General features: G+C 41.9%; 1 protein-coding gene and 1 long non-coding RNA gene across 2 annotated transcripts in view; one reads left to right on the top strand and one right to left on the bottom strand.

The window, feature by feature from the left end:
* LOC144588696 (uncharacterized) overlaps nt 1-11001 on the top strand; it is a 28413-nt gene extending 17412 nt beyond the window's left edge. The window contains exon 3 of the long non-coding RNA XR_013544369.1: nt 1715-11001. This is a non-coding gene — a long non-coding RNA (uncharacterized LOC144588696). The remainder of the gene's footprint in view (nt 1-1714) is intronic.
* The window catches only part of STXBP6 (syntaxin binding protein 6), a 141079-nt gene that overhangs the window by 63678 nt on the left and 57227 nt on the right, over nt 1-20174 (bottom strand). The window lies entirely within an intron of this gene.

Raw genomic sequence — 20174 nt, forward strand, 5'->3', positions numbered from 1 at the left:
CACACACACACACACACACACACACACACACACACAAAAAATAGTAGCTTAGCAAATGCCAAGAGTTCAAATACCTCTGCATAATGTAATAAGAACATAGGAACGTTCCTTATTCTATGTCAGACCATGGGTTTCTCTAGCACTATCTGTGATTTCAGGCAGAATTATTCCCGAGCCCTACCTCAAAATAACCAGGTCTGGACTTGAGACTTTTTGTATGCAAAGTATGAGTTCCAAGACTCACCTATAGAACATTGTTATGTGTTGTCATCTCAGAATGGACTTATAGCAACCCTAATACTGTTTTCAATGTAAGTGAGGTATTTAAGGAGTCATCTTACCAGGCAGGCCATTAGCACTGCTGCTGTCATTACTACAAGGCATATATCATTTTCTGTAAATATGTTCAAAGTGGTTTCCATTAACATTCTGGAACCCCTCAGTTTGAAGAATCAAATATGAGGGGAAAATATAAAGTTGTTATTTTGTGGGGAAACCTTCTTCACAGAATATAGAACACTGGACAGAAAGGGTTCTGCTTTGTGGGGAGAATACATCTAAACTGAATAGCTAGTGCACTGCACACATACACCAATGTGTAGAAGGGGGAGGGGCATATATTGTGTTCCCCCCTCACACAAGTATTAATCACCAGAAGAGAGAACGAATGAAACACTCATTTTAAGAGTGAGAAGGAGAGACAGGCAAGAATATAAATTGGGTTCCAGTAAAACTCAGTCTACTAAAGGCACAATAACAAAGCTAAACAGAAGGCAAACATTCTCTGGAAGAAATCAGGTCATCCTAGTCCTTTAAAAGACAATGGCAGAAGGGCAAGAGAAAAAGAAAATGTGCGGTAGCTGGTACTGTAAAAGGTTGAGAACAACAACTTTCTTAAGATCACCACATAAAATTTGAAGCAAGCATTTCCTGGCTCATACAGCTCAATACTCTTTGCCATTACATTAAATTACTTCTCGGTTTAGAAAACGCAGCTTTTCTTCAAGTGTTTCGATTTTGTTGTTTTTAGTAAAAACAGCAGTCTTTTAAAATGGCTGTTACCTCTTTTTTGTACATATTTCCTAGTATATCTGTTTACTGTGACAAACAGAATTTTTAAAGGACCTGTTCTATTTTTTTCCTACTGACCAATAATGAGTGAAGCATTTGTCTGCCTCAATGTTCTCATTGGTATTTATATTTAGCACATGACCAGGGTCAACAGTGGCCAACTTGAGCTGGTTGGGATAGGAAATGTAGGATTAGAGCCATTTATCATTGTTTGTCAGAGTTTGGCTGAAGTATACATTTGTTTTACAAGCAACCACTGTCTGCCGAGGTCAGACTTAAAAACTCCTTTCTTCCCTATCGGAGCCCTGCAGCAACAGCACAACAATTTTCTAAGTCAAGATAAGGAGAATCAAGACAAGGAGTCTTGGCACAATTCCTCCCTTGCCTAAATAGCTGCCAGTCGAGTAGTATTTAACAACCACGCGACATCAGTAACTAGTTTATACCAGAATATTGTACTTCTCAGAGCCTATTGTATAAAACTGTGCCGTCTGTTGGAATTATTGGACCCGTGTATGTTTCCCTTAAGTCGTTTAGGCTGGGATGGACCTTTCTGGGATTGGGAGTACGTCAATCAATCCACAGAATTTTGAAGAAAGCCATTCCTCTTTACACAAGTCTTCTTTTCCTGTTCTTCCAACAGGAGAGAGAAAGAACAGACAGGAAAGAAACTGGGAGAACAGGGAATGGATAATTACCCGAGGTTCACTCCCTGGCAGGAGTTAAAAACCTATTCTGATGAGAACTACTTATAATAAATGTGTTCCAGCTGAAACATGAGTCTCTGTTCCTTCTGAGGGGAATGTGGAAAGGGAGGAGGAAAGCCACCCTCTCCAAGGATTACATCAGTTCTTAAAACATAGTTTTAAAGATGCAACAATGTTGATGTAATGGCAGGTTTATGAGCATAGCTAGCTCATAGCCTTCCAAACACTTAAACCTTGGTGTAGTGCATACGTGTTGGAGCCAAGGGCTTCAAAATCTCTCCAGTACACAGCACAGCTGGAAATTATGTACTGAAGAGCAAGGACTCCATATCCCAACTATATTGAGGTCATGCTTAGATCCCTGGAAAAGTGGATATGAAGCTGAGGCACATCAGTGGTTAACCAAACCAAGTAGAGGCATGCAAAAAAAAAAAAAATGGAATCAGAATCACAAAAGCAATTGCAAAAGCAAAAGTCAGAACGCCACACCTAGACTTCACAATCACATTAAGCACCCAACTGCAACTGAAACAAACACATACAGAAAAAACTGCCATTATATTCCTATCATGTTCAGATACTGCAGCCAGTTTCGTTTGAGCTGAGATGGCAGCTACAACTGGCTCTAACTGGGCTTTATAAAGTTTAAACACGCATTGTTACCTATATTGTAGTTAAAGCAAAAAAAATAGAGTTGGGCAATATATTGACCTGCCCATCGAAACCAGATGAAGGAGAATTTTTGAAATCTTCAAAACTTTTACTTGCTGACTACTGCAAAAGGAGGGGAGGAAGGGAGTTAAAAATCCTGGTCACATTTTAAAGCCATAGAAGTTACTTACTTAGGTTCCAGAGTGCACAATGCAACCTTGGAGAAAGAGCGGTTACTTACTGTAACTCTGGTTCTTCGAGTGGTCATCTGTGAATTCACACTAATGGGTTTTATCTGTGCCTGCGCAGAAGTTTCTGGAATCTTCTAGAGCTTAACACTGTTCACTAGGACTGCCCCCGCAGTACATGTGGTCCACCCATCCTGGCAAGTGCCTCAGTTCCCACAAGGTCCGCCACTGTATGAAAATGTTGATGTGATGGACAGAGGGGAGGATGGGTGGGAAGTGTGAATTCACAAATGACCACTCAAAGAACCAGAGTTACGGTAAGTAACCTCTTTTTCTTCTTCGTGGTCTCTGTGAATGCACACTAATGGGAGACAAGAGTCATGGCCGTCGGTCAGAGGAATTTTACTGGGGCACGAAGTGCACTCTTTGAAAGGCCCAGAAGAGGCCACAAACTATCAAAAAGGGATAAGAAGAGTGAAAACAGGGGGAAGGGGGGAGGTGCAGAGGAGAAAAAAGCACAAAGTTTCTCACAAATTCCTTTTGAACGCAATAGCGAATGGAGCTCGTCGAAAAGAAGAACCTCAGTGCGGCAAAAAGGAACTGAGGCACTTGCCAGGATGGGCGGTCCAAGTGTACTAGGGGCCAGTCCTAGCATACAGTGTTAAGCTCTAGAAGATTCCAGAAACCTCTGCGTAGGTTTCTGGAAACCCATTAGTGTGCATTCACAGAGACCACAATGAAGAACAAACTTGAGGCATGGTGTTACCAGGGTGTATCACAAGAGAATTAAGTTCCATAGTGTTTTGAAAACTACCCAGAGCACCTCTGATTGTGCAGTGGCTAAAACATATATGCATATTCTCATTTAATGAGTTCTCAATGTCCTGACATGCCAAGGACAGCTCTATTAATGTCCCCCCCATGGTTTGAGAAGTAACAGCTGAACTGAATGCGAATCTCAAATTTCCTATTACTGAGCTGCAAATATCCTACAATCTTTATTGCAACCATCTCCCTTTGACTCCTAACATTCCACTAATACAGCCACTATTATTTCCATTATACATATTATAACAGTTCATAAATTAAGTAGATCTTGCCTGTAATGTAGTAAGACACACAGCCTGGATGATTGCCTCTTTCACTACTAAGGAGGCCATAAAGCTTTATTACAAAAATATTACTGAAGTAGGCAGGGCAATGCTGTTTTCATACCTGAGCTTTCTACATAAAATGTTTGCTCAGGACAGGGATGAATCACACACTCTCAGAAGAGGCAAAATGCCAGAAGTTAGAAGAATTCCTTATTTTGGATATTGTACAGTGACCATGCTGGGTAGGGGCCTCTGTGAGTTTTAGTCCAAAATAGCAGTTTCCCCAAACTTTGCAAACTGACGACACTTGACTCTAGCCTACACAAGCGCATACACATGCACAGTCAAGCCCTCCTTGTTTTATCTTAGCCGCCCAGAGTGGTCAACTGATTAGATGGGTGGGATATAAATACAATAAATAATTTTTAAAAAAATTATCTCATGTTGTGCTTCAGAGGTTAATTAAAACAAGTGGTGTTTTAAAACCACACTGGCTCAAGTAGCCTTGTTTTCTTCTTTATAATTTGTTAGGTTTTGTCTAGACTTAATACATACAATTTAATCTACCTCCCCTTCACAAAAAGTTCATCAACATCAGGCTTTGGAGCAATTATTATTAACATTCATATAGCTGGATAAGAATTAGGAACAGAGAAAGTTGTTTGAGTTGGTGCTGTTATTCAGGGAGCCAATATATTTCTCTTAAATATTGCCATGAATTTTACAAGAATGTCATAAAACCCAGCAGTGGCAGTTTCCAAATACAGGGAAACAATTTTGTTGCTCCTTTCTGTCATGTTTTAAAATTCAATTTAGAAGCCTTTTCTGGCTAGAGGTCTCTCCATGTGTGCTGTAGTTGTTTTGATTTTAAAAGCTCCACATAGACCGCTTTTACATATGAAACCACTGTACTTAATAATTATATGCTGCAAGTTTACCACAGGATTTCAAAGAGAAGTTATGGTAATAATTGTTATGGTTTAACTAACGGGGAAATAAAAATTCTACTGCATAAACTATAATTGGGAGCCAATTACTGCATAATTTCTTATATTTGGAACTTGCACAGATTTGCTGTAAGGTTCCAATGGCAGGATCCAACTGTGTCAATACACTGGCAAAACAGATTCTTCTCTCCCCTGCAAGCAACCCAAAATAATTTGGGAACTGGAGAATCCCTGAGACCAGACTGAGAAAGAGTGAGGTGTTATGGAGAAGACAAATATCAAGTCTAGGCATTCAAGTTTGGTTGTTAAGTGTCTGAAATGTTAGTAATGAACTGCAAAATCCATTATTAAATTATTGTGCAAATACGATGATACATTTACATATATAAAACTCTTAATTGCCAAGGGTTACCTATCTGCTTATTTACTGTGTGTCTAAATAAATGATGCAATTTCCCACTTTCCCAGTGTAGCCAGTACTCATTTGAGGGAGGAAAGGATGAAGGAACAGTGTATGCAAAAGTATCAACAACCTCAGATACGCAGATGATACCACTCTGATGGCCAAAAGTGACAATGAATTAAAGAACCTCTTAATGAAGTTAAAGAGGAGAGCGCAAAAAAAATGGTCTGAAGTTCAACATCAAAAAAACTAAGAAAATGGCCACTGATCCCATCACCTCCTGGCAAACAGAAAGGGAAGATATGGAGGCAGTGACAGATTTTACTTTCTTGGGCCCCATGATCACTGCAGATGGTGACAGCAGCCACGAAATTAAAAGATGACCGCTTCTTGGGATGAAAGCGATGACAAACCTAGACAGCATCTTAAAAAACACAGAATTCACCTTGCCAACAAAGGTCTGCATAGTCAAAGCTATGGTTTTTCCAGTAGCAATGTATGGAAGTGAGAGCTGGACCATAAAGAAGGCTGACTGCCAAAGAATTGATGCTTTTGAATTGTGGTGCTGGAGGAGACTCTTGAGAGTCCCCTGGACTGCAAGGAGAACAAACCTATCAACTCTGAAGGAAATCAAGCCTGAGTGCTCACTGGAAGGACAGATCCTGAAGCTGAGGTTCCAATACTTTGGTCTTCTGATGAGAAGAGAAGACTCTCTGGAAAAGACCCTGATGTTGGGAAAGTGTGGAGGCAAGAGGAGAAAGGGACGAGAGTGGACGAAATGGTTGGACAGTGTCATCGAAGCTACCAGCATGAATTTAACCCAACTCTGGGAGGCAGTGGAAGACAGGAGGGCCTGGCATGCTCTGGTCCATGGGGTCACAAAGAGTCGGACAGGACTTACTGACTAAACAACAACAACAACCCTATCCAACACAGGTTGCATCCCTAATCTTTGATATGCCTTTCGACTGACCAGTAGCACCTCTATTTTGTCTGGATTAAGTTTCAGTTTATTCACTCTCATCCAGTTCATTACTGACACCAAACACTGATCTAGAGCTGAAACAGCTTTCTCGGATTTAGAAAAGAGAGATAGAATTAGGTGTATTCTGCATACTGGTGACACTGAACCACAAAAACCTGAATAACGTATTCCAGTGCTTTCATGTAGATGTTACATAACATAGGAGACAAGGCAGACCCCTGGGGGACTCTACAGGCCAGCAGCCAGGGTGCTGAACAGGAGTCCCCTATCTAGACGTTTCCTCCAGGAGTGATTGCAAAACAGTGCCTCCAAGTCCCATCTCAGCAGGACAGGACAGGATGGCATATAACAACAAACAAAGGCATCATAGAATGGATGTTGGTATTTGTTTTTGGGCCCAAATAACTCATTACTTTTTGTATGAATATCTGTATTTTGTATGAATATCATCCTCCTGATACAGTGGGGTCTTGACTTGAGAACTTTATCCGTATTGGAAGGCAGTTCTCAAGTCAAAAAGTCTGTAAATCAAGTCTCCATTGACCTACAGTGCATTCAAAACCGATTAATCCCGTAACAGGCCGTTTTTGTTCCATTTTGGTTTTTTTCTGGTCTGTAAGTCAAATCTCAGTCTGCAAGTCAAACCTAAATTTTGCGGCCAGAGAAGTCTGTAACTCAAAAAGTCTGTAAGTCAAGCCGTCTGTAAGTCAAGGGTCCACTGTCCCTGGATATACTCAAACACAGTTTTAGAGGTGAATAGGTCTCTCACATTTAACCAAAGAAAGGCATACTGTACTTTGCTAGTATAAAGTTCCTCTTGTTTCTCCGTTTCTCAACTTTTGCCCACTTACTTTTGATGAGCAGATGGCCAAGCTTAGGAATGTTGCTCGAACACAATGAGGAGATAGTCGCAACATAAAATCAGCAGGGAGCTGGTTTCTGAAGGCCATACTGTACGTTGAGGCCCAGGAAGGCCGCATATCTATTGATATAAGGGAACTGGAATACTTATTCCTCCAGACAGAAAGGCGAATCTCTGGGCCAAAAGGGAGTTGGGGCATTTTACCTATATCTACAGGAGACCAATAACTTTGTAATTCTTGGCATCACTGAGAGCAAGATCCTAATTTTAGGAAAAGCTGACCAATAGAATTGTAGAATTTTATGGCTCTTTGTTATGTTATAAAATATCTGTCCACTGTATTTTCAGGGTCTTATCTACTTTTAAGAGAAGTCCCAGCTGACTTTGGAATTGCTTTCAATAAAACTGGACTTTGGTTCAGCTGTTTGTATCTTGCCTGATCCCTTGCCGGAGAACAAATAAGGATACAGGTTTTGACCTGTAACATACCCATAAAATAGGAAAGCATCTATTTTCCACCCTTCAGTCTAGAACAGAATTAAGAAGATCAAAATATGCAAATTAACTGATATATAAATATATCAATGAACTTATTTCTACAATAAATTTATTGTTAATTGTTCTCTGCACATTTTCAGCACATTCATTCCAAAAAGGCTTAGAATGACTGGAACTGTTTTACATGTTCCATGTGTACTAATGTTCTTACTGCTTAACCTTTAAATTTGTCAATGGTTTCACAACAGTTTAGACATACTATACTGGAATCCTTGTGTTTTTTTTTTTTTACAGTTTTGCAACCACATGCCTTAGTTCCAACATGAAACATTAACATTATTTCAATGCATTTCATTATTTTGCTTTTTCCAAACCATTTGCTTTGTTAACAGCACAGCTTTTAAAGGAAAAGAGATGGCACAATTCCTCCAGCTTTCATTACAGACAGCTATTAAGAATCTATTTAGCACATGTAAAATGTTCAATATTAGCAGTATCTTTAGCAAATAAACTGAAATATTGTCACAGAAGTTTCAGTCAGAATAAACGAAATTAACCCCCTCCACATTTTATCTTTAAATATCATCCATGGTATCATTCATGTTATTAAGGTTTTACAATTGTTATCAGCTGGTAAAGAATCTTCTAAACCAGCCATTTCAGCCTTTTAAACTTTGCCCATGCCCATAAATACAATATGAAAGAAATACAGTATAGCCTGGATCAGGAATGTGTCAGTCGCATAATGAGGGTGTGTGAAGAAGTGGGTGTTATAAGAGGGTCTGTGAAGAAGTGTTTTCAGTCTGTGTCTGTGTGTGTGTGTGTTTGTGTGTGTGTGTTCATTCCATGCTGCCAAGCTGGAACTGACATAGAGTGGTGCCTCGCATTACAATGTTAATTCATTCCAGCAAAATCGCTTTAGAACGAAAACATTGTAAAGCGAAATTAAAAACCCCATAGAAACGCATTAAAACCCGATTAATGCGTTCCTATGGGCTTGAAACTCACCGTCCAGCAGAGATCCTCCATAGCATGGCCATTTTCGCTGCCCGTGCAGCGAGGAATCCATCCCAGAAAACAGCGGGTAGCCATTTTTTTACCCGGTGGCCATTTTGAAACCGCCAATCAGCTGTAGGAAAATCGTCCTTTTGCAAGAATCAGTTCCCAAAGCAGGGAACCGATCATCGCAAAGCGAAATTCCCATCATTTTGCGATCGCTTTTGCAATCGCAAAACTTCATCATTATGCAATTTCATCATAAAACGGAGCGCTCATCTTGCGAGGCACCACTGTATAGGGGCCCTAATAGGGCTTTCAAGGTAAGTGAAATACATATGGAGTGGTTTTACCAGTTCCACTCCTCCAGTTTCCATGACCAAATAGGGATTTGAACACTGTTCTCCAGAATCCTAATCTGCCACTCTATCCACTATATAACACTGAGGCCCCCTTCAAATGTGCCAGGGGTCACCAGGCAGCTAAATAACCTCCATTGAGAATGACTTTTTAAAACTTTCCCCACAAATATTACAATTAATGAGAGACTGGTCTTTACCGTGGCATCTCTCTTCTCAGCGTTGTAGGGAAGCTGCTTGCCCTTGTTGTGCTGAAGAGACTCCCTGTGCTTGCAGACAGAGTCTATCCAGAATCACAGTGTGGATTTCTAGCTAATAGATCCACCACCGACATGGTATTCTCCCTCAGACAGTTGCAGAAGAAATGTAGGGAACAACAACAGCCACTCTTTGTGGCCTTCATAGATCTCACAAAGGCCTTTGATTTGGTTAGCAGGGATGGCCTTTTTAAAATACTTCCCAACATAAGATGTCCACCTCAACTCCTTAATGTCATCAGGGCCTTTCATGAGGGAATGAAGGGCACTGTAGTTTTTGATGGTTCAACATCAGCTCTCTTTGACATCTGAAGTGGAGTGAAACATGGCTGTGTCCTTGCGCCGACCCTGTTTGGGATCTTTTTTGCTGTCACGCCTTTGAAACTGCAACACAAGGTGTCTATTTCTGGACTAGATCAGATGGAAAGCTCTTTAATCTCTCTAGATTGACAGCAAAGACCGAAGTCCATCTGAAATGCATGCGGGACTTCCTCTTCGCCGATGATGCAGCTGTTGTTGCCCATTCTGCTGAAGACCTCCAACAACTCATGAATCATTTTAGCAAGACCTGCCAAGACTTTGGATTAACAATCAGCCTGAAGAAAACACAAGTCATGGGCCAGGGCGTGGACTCACTTCCCTCTATTACTATCTCTACGCAAGAATTGGAGGGTGTTCATGACTTTGTGTACCTTGGCTCAAGGATCTCTGACACCCTCTCCCTGGATGTCACACTGGATAAACGCATTAGCAAAGCAACTTCCATGTTCTCTAGACTAGCAAAGAGAGTATGGCTTAATAAGAAGCTGACGGCATATACCGAGATCTGAGTCTATAGAGCCTGTGTCTTGAGTACACTCCTATACTGCAGTGAGTCCTGGATCCTCTGTGCATGGCAGGAGAGAAGTTGAACACGTTACATATGTGTTCTCTCTGACACATTTTTTATATAACCTGGCAGGACAAAGTTCCAAATAGAGTAGTCCTGGAAGAAGCTGGAATTTTTAGCATGTACATTACTGAAAAAGCAACATCTTGGGCTTGGGCACGTCGTGAGAATGGCTGATGGTCAGATTCCAAAAGATTTCCTGTATGGAGAATTAGTGCAGGGAAATCGCCTCAACAGATGGGAAACTGACACCTGAGCATTCAGCTTAGAGGCAGGGGGTGCAGCATGGCCTCCTCAATTTGAGGAGACATTTTTTCAGCAGGCCGAGGCAAAGAGACAGTCCTGAAACGAGCAAAATCAAGGAGCTGGACAGGGGACAGACTGTATTTTTCTTCAGTGTGGAGGGGATTGCCACGCTCAAATTGGCTTCTCAGCCACACTAGACGTTGTTCCAAGACCTCTATTCAGAGCACATTATTGTATCATAGTATTTCAAGACTGAAGGATGCCTACATGGTTTTTAAGATGCTTTGACACCCACAAGCTTTACACAACAATTCTAATACACTGAATTGTGCACACAAAAAATCCCCATTATGTCATATTTACTGGATCAGTGACTACATCTCTGTTGTCCTAACACTGATTATTTGAAGTGACAGGAGAATAAGCTCTAAGTCAGCTCAGATTCATATGAAGATTACTTATAAGAGCATACTCGCAAAGTAAATTTCTACAATGGTTTTTTTTGCATTGGAAAGTACAATGTTTACACATTCTCAAAAACAAAGCATACAAATTTTAAACAAGGGATTTCTAACTGTCAAGTTCCATCTTTTCAGAACTCCAACTTCTGTATATTAGACATTCAGTGACACATATCTGCTCTGCAGAGTGCTGTAGGAGAGTAATGTCAGTCCTACACACTCATTCCAAAGAAACTCAAGTTAGCAATGGATGAGTTTAAAAATTATAAGTAAAAGGTAAAGCTGCCTAGAGTGGTCTTTTAGACCAGATGGGCGGGGTATGTATGTATGTATGTATGTATGTATGTATGTATGTATGTATGTATGTATGTATGTGTGTGTGTGTGTGTGTGTAAATAAATAAATAAATAAATAAATAAATAAATAAATAAATAAATAAATAAATAAATGTTCCCCTTGACATTTTTAGTCCAGTTGTGTCTGACTCTAGGGGGCGGTGCTCATCCCATTTTCAAGCCATAGAGCCAGAGCTTGTCCAAAGACAGTTTCTGTTGCCACATGGCCAGCGTGAACGCTGTTTTACCTTCCTACCGAGGTGGTACCTATTTATCTACTTGCATTTGCATGCTTTCGAACTGCTAGGTTGGCGAGCAGCTGGGACAAAGCGATGGGAGCTCGCTCCTTCGCGTGGATTCGATCTTACGACTGCTGGTCTTCTGACCCTGCAGCACAGGCTTCTACGGTTTAGCCCACAGTGCCACCACGTTCCTTTTAACAATTACAGAACCACTGTCAATATTAAACTCCTGGGCAAACTGAGTGAGAGAGTGGTGGCTGACCAACTAGGGGTGTTCTTGGAGGAAATGGATAGCCTATATCCATTTCAGTTGGGGTTCAAGCCACACTATGGAATTGAAATGTCATCGATCACCCTGCAAGTCCTCATGGATCTTTCTGCAGTCCTTGAAACCACTGACCATGTTATCCTTTTGAGATGGCTATCAAGTTTGGGACTTTGTTTTTCAGCAGTTCCAGTCCTTCTTTGAGGATTGATCCCAAATGGTACACCTGAAGGACCTCTTGTCTGATCCTTGGGGCCTCTTTTATGGGTTCCTGTAGGGACTGGACATTTCCCAAATGCTTTTTAATTTCTAATGAAGCCTTTGAAAGTAGTCATACAGAGATATGAAGAAGCTTATGCCACTAGTCTCCATTCCACTCAATCTCCATTCCACTCAGCTTTTAGAGAAGGGCTCCTAAACCTTTTAAACAGGGGGCCAGTTCATTGTCCCTCAGACTGTGGGGGGCAGACTATAGTTTGAAAAAATATATGAATGAATGGATCAAGTAAAAAAAAGGACCTGGATCCTTTTTTTAAACTTGACACGGGTGAATTAATTATTTGAATGAGTTTTTAAGTGAAGAAAATATACAAGAAGACACTTTAAACTTTGTAAGAGGGAATTGGAATGCATTTTTAAGTTTTTTATTAATGAAAAATTTATTTTAGCTAATTGTTGTTGTTGTTTAGTCGTTAAGTCATGTCCGACTCTTCATGACCCCATGGACCAGAGCACGCCAGGCCCTCGTGTCTTCTGCTGCCTCCCAGAGTTGGGTCAAATTCATGTTGGTAGCTTCGCTGACACCGTCCAACCATCTCATCCTCAGTCGTCCCCTTCTCCTCTTGCCTTCACACATGAAAGGTAGAACATATTGCTGACTCCTCAGCCCAAACCTCCTGATGACCTCTCCCAGTGGTTTCATGTAGATGTTAAACAGCATTGGGGACAGTATTGAGCCCCGAGGAACTCCATGACATAAATGCCATGGGACAGAGCAACTGTCCCCCAGCATCACCCTCTGGACATGGTCAGCTAGGAAGAAGCGAAACCACCATAAGGCAGTGCCCCCAACTCCCAACCCAGCCAGCCTATCCAGAAGGACACCATGTTTGATGGTGTCGAAAGCCACTGACAGGTCCCGGAGTATCAACAGGGTCACACTCCCCCTGTTTCTCTCCTGGCAAAGGTAATCATACAGGGCAACCAAGGCAGTCTCTGTACCAAAATCTGTCCTGAAACCTGACTGAAATGGATCCATATGCTCTGGAACTATGCTTCAATTTAACTATACTGTAAGTATTGGTGTAGGACAGGAAAACTAGCTATCCTAATTTTCCTATTTTCTGTGGTGGCTATCCTGGAATTGCCTAGCTTCTTAAATGTTTGATGTGGACTTACTTCCCATCCTTTTGATTTCCTTTCATTTTCTGTATTTGTTTTTGAACCTTTAATTTTTTGCAACACCTTTAATAAAATATTTTTTTTTAATCAGCTGTTTGGTTATTCTGAGAAGAAGGGGTTGGTCATACTGAAGAAGGTGCCTTATTCTCACAGTCCTGAACACTGTGTGAATACTTTGGTATTCCTGCCTGGCAAGGTTGGCTTCTGGTCTTAAGTAAGCACAGAAGGCGGGGGAAAGGCACCAAAACAATCACCCAGCTCATGCGCCTTTGCAAAAGGAGCAGGGGTGGGTGATGCCCTGTGTCAGGCTTTCCCCCTCTTTCTATGCTCAGTGGGGACACGGAGGGAGGGGGAAAGGCACCAAAGCGATTGCTCAGCTCCAATGGGTGGAGGCGGAACTGGCAGACCAGATAGAACAGCAAGGCGGGTCGGATGTGGCCCGCGGGCCGTAGTTTGAGGATCCCTGTTTTAGAGAGCCAATCAGACAGGATTATTTAAAGCTGCCTTCTGCTAGTATGAATATTGACCTAAGATATTGAAATGGGTTTTAGTTTCTGAATTTGTATTTAAAGGTGGATTCACTGTTTCAGCCAGTGAGAGGGTTTATTGCATTTCAGTGTATTTTTATTGTATTTAATTATTCTGTTTTTATCATAGGATTGCAATGTATGTTCCAAACTGCCCAGAGAGTGATAACACTAATGGATCAGTATAGAAATGGAAACAAACAAACAAATCTACCGTATTTTTCGCTCCATAAGACGCACCTTTCCATAAGACGCACCAATTTTTTAGGAGAAGAAAACAGGAAAATATAATCTGTTTTCTTCGCTCCATAAGACGCACAGACTTTCCACACCCCTGTTCTGTGGGAAAAAAGTGAGTCTTATGGTGCAAAAAATACAGTATTTATCCCTCCCACTATCCAGTTACTGGATAGTAATGAAAAAAGTTCCAGTGATTTCAGCATTAAATTCCCATTTTAATTTATTCGAGGAACTGAGGCCCATTCTTATAAAGTCCAGAATTGGGGTTCACAACATGATGTCTTGATACGTTGCTTCTCTGCTCCTTACTTCCCTCCCCATTTTCCCCTAAAACTCCCAAATGAAAACCAGAGTTCTAGCATGCTTCTAAGTCAAACTCTGGCTTCCAGAACCATCTTTATTTTCTAAGACATTCTCTAGGTCCTGAGAAATGGTCTTAGAAAATAAAATGGTAGGCAGTTGCAGCCCAGTATTGTTCTGAAGTATGCTCAGCTATAAGACAGATTCAGGTGCATGATCTGGCAAATGAAATTCAGAATGTATTTCTAACTTGTGCTCAGCTACTTATGCAGGTTAGTTTGGTATGAGCATTATCAGTTTGCTTTTCGTAAAACGGGCCTTAGATTTAAAAAGTGTATATTTACAACCAAAAGTGTGGGCTTTGTTTGGAACTCAGACCCTAGCACCGCTTTGTACTTACGGTAGATTCTTGGGTATGTTACTTTTAGTTTAGCATTGCCAGTTTGGTGTCTCAGAAACTCTGATTTATTATATTGGTTATGTTCATCACAGTAGACATATGTTCAACCTCCACTATAGATAGGTTTTTAACCCCCAGTTTAAGAAACACATTTTCCTGGAATTTCAAATAATCTCAAAATGCTCAGAGACCCCACCCTCCCCATCTATGAACTGTATATAAAGATGCACAGTTCTTAAAAAGAGAGACAGTAGTGTTCTGAATTTGTTTCAATATGGATAATTCTCATCAACAGGAAGGATTGCCAGCAAACAATAGGTCCCAAGCTCTTGCATTTAATTATACTCCCCCTCCCCCTCCATTTGTAATACTCTTTTTGGTTAATGCTTTTGCCTTTATTCTGTAACAGGAATTTTTGGGGTGGCGGGGAAACAACAACACAAAACACCGAGGTTGTAACATTGGCTGTAAGAAACCATAGTGAAATTGCAAAGCTCTCCCGAATGAACTGGTATTGTTATTATCTGAAGCAAGAGTTGGAAGCCTGAGCCAATTCACTCAAGGGAAATAAAGCAGCAGGATAATTTTAGCTCAGAATCCACATCTCAGAACAAAAAGAATACTTTATGTTCCCAGCTAGAATAGTATAGCAAACTTCTGTGTAACAGAATACTAAAGCATTACACTATACCATACTTAACCCCCAAGTATTTTCAATGCATCTGACTAATACATCATTTTCTCTCTTTTTCAAAAGGAACTAATGGTTCCAATTAGGATATAATGCTAAACTGCACTTTTAATATGGGGTGGTGGTGGTGAAGCCTTAGCAAGACTCAGGCTAGCATAATCCTATGGCACAGCCTATGGAGCAAAGTTCAAAATGTTCGATTCAAGAATAAGCACAGTTGAACAAACTAAATATAGTTGGTTGAAACAATCCAGCTTCATAAATAATGATTTGAAATGGGCTTGTTTGAACAAACTGTCATTCAGATTGACATTAATATGTCTAAGTTTGCTGACATGCTGAAACAGAAGTTAAACAGCTTTTTGAATGTCCTCCCCAGGCAGGCTTCTCTGTGCTGTCAAATACAGTGGTGCCTCGCATAGCGAGGTTAATCCGTTCCGGATTAACCTTCGCTATGCGAAAACATCGCTAAACGGGACTAAAAAAGCCATAGAAACGCATTGAACTTTGTTCAATGCGTTCCTATGGCTTGAAAACTCACAGTTAAGCGATGTTTCTTCCATAGCGCCGCCATTTTCGTGCCCTCGGTAAGCGAGGGCAGGGCGCGAAAATGCGGCGCGGACCTTTCGGCGGCCATTTTGGAACCGCCGATCAGCTGTTCTCCCCCGCTTCGTTTTGCAAAGATCGCTAAGCGAATCGCTTAGCGATCATCGCAAAGCGAAAAATCGCCATAGGGGCCATCGCTGAGCGAATGCTCCAGCGATGGCCCGGACCCCCTCGCTATGCGAATTCATCGCATAGCGAAGCACTCGCTAAGCGAGGCACCACTGTATAAGGAAAAGCTTCACAGAAAATCTATACCAAAACAAATCTTTTTAAGCAGCATGGCAAACCATGATGTATTTTCAGAGACAGACCTGACTTTCAATACATCAATGTGTCTGCCATATCTTCTTTGATTTGTCCTCCATTGCCTTTCCTTCTTTATTTTGTTTATATCCATTCAGATCATATTTTCATGAGATGTTAAACTTCCTACTGTTCTAGGATTTCAATTCCCTGCATTTACCACCATTGGTTATGCTGGTTTAAGGCTGCCAGAGAGTTTTGGTCCACCAAAATCTGGAGAACCTCATTTTGCCTACTCTTGATCTAGTGTCACAGATTCGCCACAGTTCTTCAGAGTCTCCAGCAGGCTTCTTTTTAACCATCAGGGAACAGAGATGCAGTCTGTGCTGGATGGGGTTACACTCCCCTTGAAAACCCAGATACACAGCTTAAGGCCCTTCCTGGACTTGTCTCTGAGTCTAGCTGTCCAGTGCACCAGCTGTGCCCATTCCGAGAAAGGTCTGATCTGGCCACAGTGACACATGCCTTAGTTACACCCCAGCTTTAGTACTGTAACACATTCTAAGTGGAGCTGCCTATGGAAAGTGTCAAGGAACTCCAGTGGGTCCAAAGCACAGCAGCCAGACTGCTAACTGGGGTGAAAACAGGGATGATATAACGCTCTTGTTACAGCAGCTCCACTAGCTGCCAATCCATTTCCTGTTTCTAACCTATAAAGCCTTAATACAGCGGGGTCTCGACTTACGAACGGCTCGACATACGAACGTTTCGACTTACAAACAGCTCTCATAGGAATATATGGACTCGACTTATGAACTTAGATTCGAGTTACGAACTCTTTTTTCCCCTTTTTTAAAAACTAAGTCATCTTAGGTTAAAAGGAAAAAAGAAAAAATATCCCCCTCTAGTGGCAGAAGGCGGAATAGCAGCTTCCCATTAGTTTCTATGGACGAAAAGAGCAGATACGGATTAAATGGTTTTCAATGCATTCCTATGGGAAATGCAGATTCGACTTAAGAACTTTTTGACCTGAGAACTGCCTTCCAATACGGATTAAGTTCGTAAGTCGAGACCCCACTGTAGTTTGGGCCAAAGCTATCTCAAAGACTGTATCTCCCTTTTTAAGCCTGACTGAGTTTTAAGATAACCAAGTGTGTTTAGTTGGGACACGGGAGAGGGCCTTCTCTGTTGTTGCTCTCAGAATCTGGAATTGCCTCCTACAGCAGTGGTCCCCAACCTTGGGCCTCCAGATGTTCCTGAATTTCAACTCCCAGAAATCCTGGCCAGCAGAGGTGGTGGTGAAGGTTTCTGGTAGTTTTTTTATTTATTTATTTCTATCCCGCCTATCTGATCATATTAGACCACTCTAGGCGGCTTACAATAAAAACAACAATGTAATTTTAAGACATTACAGCAGAAACGTAAATAAAAATAAAGAACAGAGTAAGAAAAAGATCGTCAAGGGTTTTCTGTTGGGAAGGCCTGCCTATACATCAATGTTTTTAGTTGTTTCTTAAAAATGCCCAGCGAGGGAGCCGCGCAAATCTCAGGGGGCAAGTTGTTCCAAAGGCGAGGAGCCACCGCCGAGAAGGCCCGGTTTCTGGTCTTTTCCTTTCGGGCCTCTCTCGGCGTCAGGCTCCTCAGCCTTATCTCCTGGCTCGCGTGAGTGACACGGGTAGATCTTGGTGGGAGAAGGCGTTCCGCCAAGTATCGAGGTCCTAAACCGTTTAGGGCTTTATAAGTAAGTGTTAACACTTTGAAATCGATGTGGAATCGGATGGGCAGCCAATGCAATGCGGCCAGGGTGGGGGAGATATGTTGGTATCTTCTCAGCCCACTGAGTAGTCTGGCCGCCGCATTCTGCACCACCTGTAGTTTCCGCAGCAATCTCAAAGGTAGCCCCACGTAGAGCGCATTACAGTGGTCTAATCTCGAGACTACAAGTGCATGCACCAGAGTGGTGAGAAACCCCACATCAAGGTAGGGCCGCAGCTGGGCTATCCACCTGAGATGGAAGAAAGCGGAACGGACCACGGACGCCACCTGGGTCTCCATGGTGAGCGCTGGGTCAAGATGGACACCCAAGCTACGGACCCCATCCCTGGCGGGCAGGGTCACCCCCCAAAAATGAGGGAGTTTCCCATATCCCCAGGTGTGGGGGCGCCCACCCTCAGTACCTCCGTCTTGTCCGGGTTCAGCCTCAGCCCGTTCTCCTGCATCCATTCCTGTACAGCCTCCAGGCAACGCCGAAGGGACAGAACGGCATCTCCTGCAGTTGGAAAAAAGGAGATGTAGAGCTGTGTGTCATCCGCATATTGATGGCACTGTGCTCCACACCTCCTGATGACCCCTCCCAGCGGCCTCATATAGATGTTAAACAGCATTGGGGAGATGATCGACCCCTGTGGGACCCCACAATTGAGGCACCACGGGGCCGAAACATTCTCCCCAAGCTGTACTCTCTGGGGACGGTCCTCCAAGAAGGAACGGAGCCAAGCAAGAGTCCGGCCACATATCCCCAACTCGGCGAGCCTCCCCAGGAGGATACCGTGGTCAATGGTATCAAAGGCCGCTGAGATATCGAGGAGGACCAACAGAGACACTTTGCCCCTGTCGGCCTCCCTCAATAGGTCATCACACAGGGCGACCAATGCCGTTTCTGTCCCATGGCGCGGCCTGAAGCCCGACTGGAATGGATCCAGGGCATCTGTTTCATCCAGGAACGCCTGGAGCTGATCGGCCACCACCCTCTCGACTACCTTGCTTAAGAAAGAAACATTGGCGACGGGCCTATAGTTGCCAATTTCGTCCACCGCCAAACTGGGTTTCTTTCTTATGGGCCTAATGAGTGTTTCCTTGAGGGCAGAGGGAAATCTACCCTCAAGGAAAGACCCATTAATTATTACAGTTGTAGTCCAAGAACATCTGGAGGCCCAAGGTTGGGGACCACTGTCCTACAGGACGCTTGCTGGCCTCCTCTCCATTTTCCTTCCGCAAGTAGGGGAAGAACTTTATCTTCAGGCAGGCTTTCCCTGAGTGAATGAACAGGCTAACATTGGCACAAACTGTTCAACTAAATAGCCCCTCTCTTTTAAATGGCGAAGCAATGAGTCACAAACCCACTCAAAAGAGATACTGAAACGATTCTGTTCTAGGATATAAAAAGAATGAAACTGTTAAAAGACTCTCAAAGTTTTAATATTTTTTAAACATGACAAATGCTTTTGATGCGTCTGAAGTAAAATTAGATGACTACTAAGAGTTTCAAAAAAAAATAAAAGAAAAAAATTAGCAGCTGTGATAAACTGAGGATAAATTGGGAACCTGAAGTAGATTCATCTTCTTTGTAGAAGATCTCCCTAGTATTAAGAGAGTTAATATAAGGGTGTGTGAGTAAATAGAAAATATTTGCAAAAATACAATAAAATTCCCCTTTGCTACATTAAAATTCCCCTTTTTTCATCTGGGTCTTATAAATTAGAGTTTTTAAAGGGTATGCATAGAATATAAGAACAAACTCCATACAAAAGAATTAATGGACATAAATCTTAGATCAGAAATGTCAACACATAAAAACCTGCTTCAAAACATTTCAACCTACAGTACTTGGACCCTCTTTGACCGGAAGGTGATTGTCTTTGGGAAAAAAAAAACACCCCAAACACTGTTGAACTAGATTTGAAGAAAAAACTGCTTAGATAAGCTATATGTGGATGTTAGACCCACTCAAAAGGGTTCCTAAGTCATTATTAATTGTGAAATCCTACATTGACTCCCAGTTTGCAACTTGTGTTGCTGAGTTGATACTACGTAGATCCATGAATTGATACGCGAAATTATTTGCAACATGGTATCTTACTTTTTTTTTTAGTAACAATCCACTGTCATTTTGTGATTATCAATATTCCCTATCTGATTATGTTTGTCAATGTTTGAATCAGGAACTGATTTTGTATGTTCAAGCATATACCTATAACTGAGGCAAACCACAAGTGTCTTTTCCTAAACTTGCACATGCATCAGCTTAGCATCAGAACTGCTGGATAACTCAGTGTTTTAGGTATCTGGCTACGGAGCCAGGGGCTGGGAGTTCAGTTCTCCACTGTGCCTCCTTGACATGGGCTGAACTCAAGGATCTATAGGGTCCCTTACAGCTCTGCAGTTCTAAGATTATTATTATTAAAGGATGAAATCAAATCCAAAAAGGGGCAGATTGGATTCTTGAACCTATGTGACAATATTCCTCCACATCACTATAATAAAATTTGATGATTTATACAATTCTAATTAGAATAAGAATAATAGTATAA

This window comes from Pogona vitticeps, chromosome 1 (genome assembly GCF_051106095.1).
Source record: "Pogona vitticeps strain Pit_001003342236 chromosome 1, PviZW2.1, whole genome shotgun sequence".
Classification (NCBI taxonomy): Eukaryota; Metazoa; Chordata; class Lepidosauria; order Squamata; family Agamidae; genus Pogona; species Pogona vitticeps.